Raw genomic sequence first — 9,326 nt, 5'->3', positions numbered from 1 at the left:
GGTCTAAAAATTGAGTGTACATTATCAATGCATGTGGTAGTCCTATTGCTGATTTATTTATAAATAGATTTTGTGTCTGAGATTGATCAATTAGGTATTATTTATGTTTCGTTACAGGTGTATTTTTGTTAAAAAAGTAACATACTTCTTTAATTTTAAATGTATCATCTTGAATTTATAAATGATCTGTATATGGTTTAAGTTCCCTCTTATTTAAAGAATGCGTGAAACAGTTTGGAGTTTGCTCCATATCTCCCAAGACCGGCCTTCGAATCTAGCTGTTGCAGAAAAGTATTTATTATGTAAAATCTACTGATTTTGATTTAATAATCTTTAAATTCTACTGAGTTATCTTAAACCACTGAGTTTAAGATCCCTCCTCAGATCTCCTGCATGGTATTATTGGTACATGGGAAACTGAAAAATTGGCTTAGTAATATAACATTTAAATATTGTAATACTTATTTAAATTTATAAACAAATTCCACCAACTCATCAATAACATTCGAATATTTTTATCCGCGACATGCAAACAAAAACCACGAAACATGCTTTATTTGCGGAAATAGATATTTGTTATGCTAATGACAGTATAAAGGCTTAATTTTCAGCAGCTTTTACTTTTCCTAATTATCATTTGTGTAATCAGCTAAGGCTGATATTAATTTCCCCTCTAACGAATTTCCCTTAACAGCGTGTAAGCATGCCGGCAAAGTTGAGGACCACTATAGAAGGGCCTGCAGACTCCAATTAGCCAAGCATTACCGAGGAAAGTTGTAGCTGTTCTGGTCGGAGAGGTTGTGGTCCATTAAGCATTTTCAGATGGCTGAGCTCGCCCAACAAGTTTAAGAAACTTTCTTCGAGAGCAGAACCTGTGGCCGTATAAAGACCCTTTTATACAGGCTCCCTTTCTCCCGCTTCTTCTGCAGAAGATAACCGACCACTAGTCCCTGAGGAGTGACCCTCTTCTGATTATTACCCGACTTCTACTCAATTATGATACTGTCCCAGAGATGTCTGGTATCTAATTAGTTTAAGGGGGGTATTTTATTATAATCTAATTCAATGAAATCAACATAGCAGGCTTAGTACACTAGGTCTAAAGAAAGAATAATTACAATTTTGAAACTCGTTTTTATTTTTTTTATACCAAAAAAAGACAAAAAAAATTAACAAGCTCTCGAAAGATAATAGTAGAAAACAATCTTTTATTATATAATGACTTTTTTTAAAAAAATTTATTTATTGATATTTACATAAAAATACATCTAGAAAATTTGATGTAAATTCATAATGGAGTGATACAAGCATGTAAAGAAACTACCCATTAGTAGCACCCTAATAATATTTCCACATTAAAAGGTCTTGAGATATTGTAACACAAGTATTTTTTTTCTTATCACATAATGGCTTGCTCATCACACTATAGCGCTCTCCAGTGTCAAGTTAGTCTAAACTTGTGTTAGAACAAGCCTCATAATACACCTGTATCGTTAACATGTGGGAAGCTTCTTCGAGGCAAGTGTTTAATTTTCTTAAACAAAACCTGTAATTATTAATTTCTTTGACTAAAAAATTAAAAATTAACATCAAAATTTTAATGTTAAAATTTTTGATTAAGCAAATTAAATTTAAAGGAGTCTCAACGCCATAAGATCCAATACCTTTTGTAAGGACCGACGCATGATGTATAACCTTTTAAATTTGCTGGAAGACTTAATTCTTCCGCAACAAGATATTTGTAGTGAGTATATAGTTTATATCCTAAACAAACGGCGCTTTTTTTAGGGGGGGGGGAGTAATTGTTGATAAAAAATAGGCCTTCGTTATTTCTAATGAAGTTTCTTCTATTAGTCTCCCAGTCCTTTCCAGTACCCTTAACTCCGCAATTTATAGCGGAAAGACGTATTTTAAATGAAAATCCCTTATATATATAAAAGCTAATTTAAAGGGATTTTATATCACTATTTTTTTTCCCAATCAGATGCAACCTTTGGGCATAAGTCGCCATAGAAAGCAAGATATTGTTTAGGTTTTTTGACGATTTATGTGAAAATGATTTCATCTAAGAATCCTTCATTATTATTGAGAATCTGTTATCGTAAGGATCGTGAATAATATTCGGGTCTCCTTGATTGACGAAGGTACTCAAATGATAATGACAGATTCTTACGGGAAATAGAATTCTCAAACTATTAAGATCGTTACATTTGTTCGCTTTTTACATTGTAAATCGCCAAAAATTGTGAACATCCGTTAGTGTATGTGGTGATGACGCTTTTGGGAAGTGTTTGATCGGAAAAATTCATGTTATAAAATAGGCTATAATACAAAAAGAAACTTCATTCATTATAACTGAGACCTATTAAGATCCATTTTGAATTTTTCATAACTCAAAAAAAAAAGGGGGGGAACCCATAAATCCTAGGCAGTATTTATTGTTTGAGGTGATAGTAGACCTCAAAAGCTAAAAATAAATCATGAGGGTGTGTTAAAGGGAGGACTAATAGTTAATTTTTTTTCAAAGTAAAATTTCACATAATGTACAAAAATATGCAACATCAAAAAATCCTGCCCTCCAAATGCATAATATAAGAAAAGTAGTTCTGGAAGATGAACTATGGAATATCGAACTCCAGTCAATAATCGACCCCATTGAGCTATCAATCCCAGAAGTCAGTCTATTAGAAGTTACTCACCAATCTCAGGCACCTCAAACCACACGTCCCCTCCCTCAGAACTCATATCATCAACCCCGGATCTTTTTTTAACATGTTGAAGCAGAAATAACGATTCAACTTCAAATAGTCCCTTCCTTCTAAAGACTTTTACTATTCAAAAATAATAGGGGTATTCATGATCTTTAGTTTAACATGTTAAAGTATGTTAAATGGAAAAATTTATGTTAAATGTAAAAATGTTTCCTTCTTTGTTAAAACGATATAACATGGTTGAGAGTCAGTTACTCAGATATGTTAAATGGAGAATGGCGTCACGCAACAAACCAGCTGAGCTTGTCACCGTTTTGTTTGTTGTTGCGTTAGGTTACTTACTCGTAGTTTGCGTTTTTTTTTTTTTGTCTTGTGTAGTGGACTTTTTAAAAAAGAAGAAAAGCCAAACTTTTACTTTTCACTTATTTCAGGCATGTTGTAATAAATTACTGAAATCAAAACTTAGAAGTAACATGAAGTTTTGGAACGAAAGGTTACTCAGAAAATTCTCTAGGGAGCTCTTATGCTTTTACCATTTAACATAAATTTAAATAGGGCTGCTCACAATGCTCTACTTATAACTTTTTTTTTAATAATTTATTTATTGTTATTTACAACTGTATACATATATACACATCAAGTAAATTTGCAGTAACATTGTTATGACATGATACAAACATGTGGAGAATCTACCCGTTGATAGAACTCCAAAAACATGCTTATAACATTAAACATGGTAAAACATTTTACATTTAACACAATATCATGAATACCACTACTGAACATCATTCACCAATTATCTTCCAAAAAACGTCCTGGAAATGATCACATCACATCCTATATTCTGAAACAGCTCCCTTGCAAAGCCATGTCCCTTACTTATAATTATAAAATTACCCTACGATCCACCTATTTCTCCGACCCTTGAAAAATGTCTTAAATAAAAACGTTTCCCAAACCCTGCAAGCCACTTGAATTTCCATCCTCCCACTCCTGCTCATTATGGGCAAAATCCTAGAAAAACTACCATCAAAACGCATCTATCCAATCCTGGGATCAAATTATGTAATTCCTGACCATCAGTTTGGATTTAGAAAATCCCAGTCAACTATAAAACAGTCTCATCGTGTGGTATATATTTTCCACATTGGAGCGCGGGATGTATTGGACAAGCTTTTGACAGAACCTGTTATCCAGGACTACTATACAATCTTCGTCAATTCCATCCCACTACATACGAGTATTTCATAACTGCATACACCGATCACACTTGTAATTTCTGTAAACAATGACCCTACTACTGCATCAAAAAATCTGCAATTACATATCACACTCATTGAAGAATGGTGTCACAACTGGAGAATCAAAATAAATCCTAACATATCCTGTCACCTTTCGTCGTAAACCCCTACTTTCCTGCATTACAGTATCTTCTTTTGTTACACTTAAAATGGAGTAGCGAATCTGTTCAACATAGATTCGCTACTCCATTTTAACAAGTGACTTACTTGGAATCCCCATACTGGATCATCTACATCTACAATATATCAACTTGGCAAATGTTCTAAACTTCTCATTTACATCAAAAACGCATAACACTGTGATAATCAGACCAATGCATGCAAACAGAATTGAGAAGTGAGGGATCACTAAACCATCAAATTCCTCCCAAACCCAATCCAAAATCCTCTGTCAAATCCATGCTGGTTCTTATTACGTCACAAATAAACTCACCTATAAAAATCTCAACACCCATTCGTAACAGATTTGGCCCGAAATAGATATACTTCCTTTTATTCCAAAATCCTAATCCACCCAAGCCTATTAGTTTTAAATTTCTCATCCTGAACAATCGTTACAAGAAGTAACGAGGGTAAGAGTAATATTATTAAATGAAACTGTAGGGCTATCAGTAGGTTTACGACGAAGGGTAAAGGTGATTTTATGGGATTTGTTGAAATTTATTTTAATCCTCCAATTACGACACCATTCTTCGAGAGATTGGAGAGTTTGGGATACAATTAATGGGTTATTATTAACTGCGAGCACACATGTGACATCGGCATACGTGGTGGGGATAGTGTTAGGATTGGTTGGAATGTCAGCTGTATAGACGGTGTAGAGGATGGGATCAAGGATACTATATTGAGGAACACCAGATAATAGAGGAATGAATAGGAACCATTGTGGTTTACTTGGAATAATCTATCAATGACAAAGGAACGAATGATGAGAAAGTATGTAGGAGGTAGGAATTTAGGAGTTTGTTAAGCAGTCCCGGGTGCCAGACTCGATCAAAAGCCTGTTCTACATCGAAAAAGACTCCCGCACTGTTCATTCAGCGCTCCAAAGAAGACGAGAATACATCCACCACACGATGACATTGCTGGATAGTAGAGTGGGATGTTCGGAATCCAAACTGGTGATCAGGGATTATATGATTGGAATCCAGGATGGGGTATAAGCGTTTCAAAATCAGTTTTTCAAGGATTTTGCCCATGATCGGTAATAGAGAGATAGGGCGACAGAATTATGGGTATTCTAGAGGCTTTTGGAGTTTGGGGATCATTTTAATTATAGATAATTTTCAGGGGTCAGGAAAATATGTGAAACGGAGTACGGCGTTATATATAAAATATGTGTTAAAAATATTTTCCCCTTTGAATTCAATCTATTTTGTTACAGCTCAAAAAGACCTTTCACCTCTCGAATGGTTTGTTTTGATTGCAATATCAGGAATTGTCCTAAGCTATTTAATATCATCAGAGAACTACAGAAGAGAAAACTTCCGCATGAAGTGATCATCAAGACGTTTGAATAATGTGAAAACAGTGTCTTTTCTTTTCCGTTGTTCAATTGTGGATCCGCAGAATGATCTTCTAAAGTCTTAGTCAAGTGAAATAAATGAGTTATAATTGTTTTTTTAAGTGCTTATATTATAATTGAACATCCGAGTCACGTTTTAAAAATTTTGTCAATAAAACACGATTATTATTGTTAGCATCAACAGGCAATTTATGAGAAGGAATCATAAATACTTGAAGAAAAGATTTCAAAAGAAATTCCAATTGTCTTTATGGATTTCTGGAATGTTTTATGACAACTTTACAAAAAAAACATTTCCACTACCGTACCACATATTCCCTTAGCCCGTTATCTTATAGAAAGGATATGCTTGATATGTATATGCACTAAATACAATATGTACAACCAGCATATTTTATAGCCAATTGTATTTACAATTTATTCAATTGATAATTTTTAGTGCGAAAAAAATATAGTGTGCATTCTTACAACTTATGCCGGACTGTTACACTCAAAGGTTTTTCTAAACGAAAAATTCGTTTTCACTTCTAATATTAACAGTATACCTAAAAATGTCCAGTGTATGATAGCGAACAAAATACCACTAACATATTGATAAAAAAAATACAAAATTATTGGCTTTGTAGCATTTTAAAGATTCTGAACATAAAGGTGGCATTTTAAAGTATAATTACCCACTACTGGGCCTAAACAAATGTAGCGCAGCGGAACGAACCTACTGGGGAAGGTGAATGAGGCAAAAGAACAGGAGGAGGCCATTAGTGGTAACTGGTAGTTGCCAATTACCTGCAGCATTGACTAATTAATTAATTAATGGGCTCAACTACTGCTAGTTCCAAACTGGACCCCGGTCATTAACTACTGCTCAATAAATACTGGTGGTGGGTTTCCTCAATCGTCCGAATCAGCCAGCCAATGGTGAGTATCCATTAATTCCCAAAATCGATCTTCACTCCTTTAAATAAATACTCATATTTTTTTTTTTTTATTTATTACAAATTTATATTGAAAGAATATCATTTGCTGTTAGAAAAACATTCATTATCTGCTACCATTAGTTTCCCTGGATGAAAAAATAATATGAACATAAAGAATTCCCTCTAAGAAGTTACAACTGACATTTCATCCAACTTTTCAGGAGCTAGAAAAAATTTTTAAAGAGTTACATAATATATTTATAGTTTTAGTGCCTAATAGATTTCGTTGAGGTTTAAGTATCTACTCGATCAGCTGATATGAGTTGTACAGCTGACTGCAACTGACGGCTTATTTTAATTACTAATTTGTTTATATATAACAAATTAGTAATTAAAATAAGCCGTAATTAAAAAAATCACCATTTGAAATAAAATATAAAATAAATTCCATCGTAGTGTGAAGGTAAAACAATGGCCTATTCAGAAAGGTAATAGCTGTGTACAATTTATTCATGAGAAATTCAACTGGTAATTAAAAAACTAAACTTTGCTATTTTTATAAACTAAAAACCCTTAGTTATTTTAGATCTGTTATATAACAATATTTGGAATGTTATTAAGTTTAATACAGGTTTAGTACGAAATACCCTCTAGTATTTTATAAATTGTAAATACTTCAATAAATCAATTATTTAAATTGATCGAAATAAATCTTAATCACACCAAACGACTTGAAAATATTGTTCAATTTGTTTTCCTAACGACAGTTAAGTTTCCTAATTTGGTTTCCTAAAGTTAGTTAAAATTATTAATTGGAATAAGGAATTTCTATGACTACATAGATCCTATATATTACAATGCTTAACAAGTCATTGATTTCAATCATTTTAATTTTTAGGGTTGTAGAAACCATAGTAGCTCTTTCATTAAACATCTAGTGTATTCATTAAAATCTATGCTTGAAATGAAAGCGTATTTTTTATATTATAATTCATTAAATGGTAATCTATATAATAACAGAATTTCTCACATAAAAACGGTTATATTGGTATTCTAAAATGTCTTTACGTAATAATATAAATAATCTGCATAAAGATAGTTTGAGGACCTGGCCTGGCCCAATTCATCTAACAAATTATGTAGGAAATAGCAATGGTTATCATTGATTTAGTGGTAGAAACATACTCGTAAATATACTACTAGAGTAGGTAAACAAATAAAATTATAAAAAGTATTTAAAATTAGGAAATAAAAGATAATAATGTAATAAGGCACAACTCATTAAGCATTTTAAACCGTTGCGATGAATGTCCAACACTATCCTCTCGAAATTTCAACATTACGCAGGTGTGGGGGATACGGAATCCGGGAGCTATTAGAGACTCAAACATTTTTTTGGCCTCATTGGTAACATCTGTTCTAGGTTAAAAAGCGTAAGTCATCTCATGGATTGATAAATGGCTCAATGACATTTGAATGATAAATATATAAAGACTACTGCTCATCGTATTTTTCGATTGCATTTCTATTCTATTTCGTATCATTTCGTTGAAATCAAATTATATGGCCTGAGTTATAAGCATAAGAGCAATTATCAGTATTAAAACCATCCTTTCAAAGCTTAAAAAGATAGAAAGGTTTATTTAAAATAAAGGGTCCAAATAAAATTGTCCTTGAAGGAAAAATCTTGTTCCACAAAAGATAAACATTCATTGTTCTTGCTCTTTTATCCAATAAGTATGAACAGCATAAAGGAAAAAAGACCCCATCCCAAACTGTATTTGATTGTAACTTTATGCGGTCGAATATTTGACTCTGTAGAAACAGGGCTGCTATAGGAACGAAATCAAAGTTGAGGCTCTGTGGTCCCAACTGCCAACATGTGTGGGGCTTGAAAAGCCCCAAGTTCCACACGGGCTTTATTCCTACCTTCAGAAAGCTATTTTCTTTGGTACAACTATTTTTAGACTTACATCGACTGAATCTGGAAAAAACAACTCTGATTTAATACGATAGATAATGTTCTATGATTTATTTATTCTTTATAATGATTTTAGCTTTCAAGTTTGAATTAAAAAAATAAAATTTATTATTCTATAACCCTAAAAATAATTAAGAAAAATTCCAAAAATGGTTTATGTAAATACATAAATACAATGTCTATCGAAATGTAACAATTGCAAGTTTCATGCAACGAATAAATTGTATTTTAAGAACACAGAATATGATTTATTAAAACAGTACGATAAGAATTTTGCTAATGAATAGAGAAAGACAAAAAAAAATCGTTTTTTCGATATTTTTTCAGGAGACCTTTAACACCTATTAATTAAATAATTAAATAAAATCGGCTTTAGTTAATACCAATTTAGTTGCTAATCTTATTGATTGTTAATTTCATATAATTCTCAACAGCTATTGATTATTTCACTCTAAATTATATCGAGAACTCCATATCGAGTATGTGCATAACTTTATTTATTTTTATTTTATAATATGTAATAATATATATATATATGTATATAAGATACGTGATAGCGGGTTCTGAACTCAACAAAAAAGGAAAAAGGAAAGAGAAAATACACTCACGGTTGCTGATAAAAGACTGCTTTATTCTGAATAGTAATCCTATATTTATACATTCTAGAGTTGTTGACGGAGGGAGTTAGGTATTAAGATTATTATTACATACCCCGTAAACATAACTCCCCCCGCCAGTTTACGAACAATTCCTCGTAAACTCAAAAACAAGAGATACAATACAAAACAAAAAAAAAAAATCCTCACTTATACAATTTGCAAAATGAAATAACCAAAAACTTCGACTTCTACGTATCCACTCTTTCTACACGCTCATTAATCACTATACTTA

At 32.3% G+C, this 9,326-nt stretch overlaps 1 long non-coding RNA gene across 1 annotated transcript; it reads left to right on the top strand.

Annotated features, from left to right (window-relative positions):
- The first annotated feature begins 1,514 nt into the window (after window positions 1–1,514).
- LOC106682425 (uncharacterized) lies at window positions 1,515–5,631 on the top strand. The gene is made up of 2 exons (XR_001343418.2): window positions 1,515–1,744; window positions 5,397–5,631. It is a non-coding gene; the product is annotated as an uncharacterized lncRNA (long non-coding RNA).
- The last annotated feature ends 3,695 nt before the right edge of the window (window positions 5,632–9,326 follow it).

Source organism: Halyomorpha halys, unplaced genomic scaffold, assembly GCF_000696795.3.
Source record: "Halyomorpha halys isolate HHAL.00 unplaced genomic scaffold, Hhal_1.1 Scaffold413.1, whole genome shotgun sequence".
Taxonomy (NCBI): domain Eukaryota; kingdom Metazoa; phylum Arthropoda; class Insecta; order Hemiptera; family Pentatomidae; genus Halyomorpha; species Halyomorpha halys.
The sequence above is the reverse complement of the archived record's forward strand: the minus strand, read 5'-3'. Positions and strand labels throughout refer to the sequence as shown.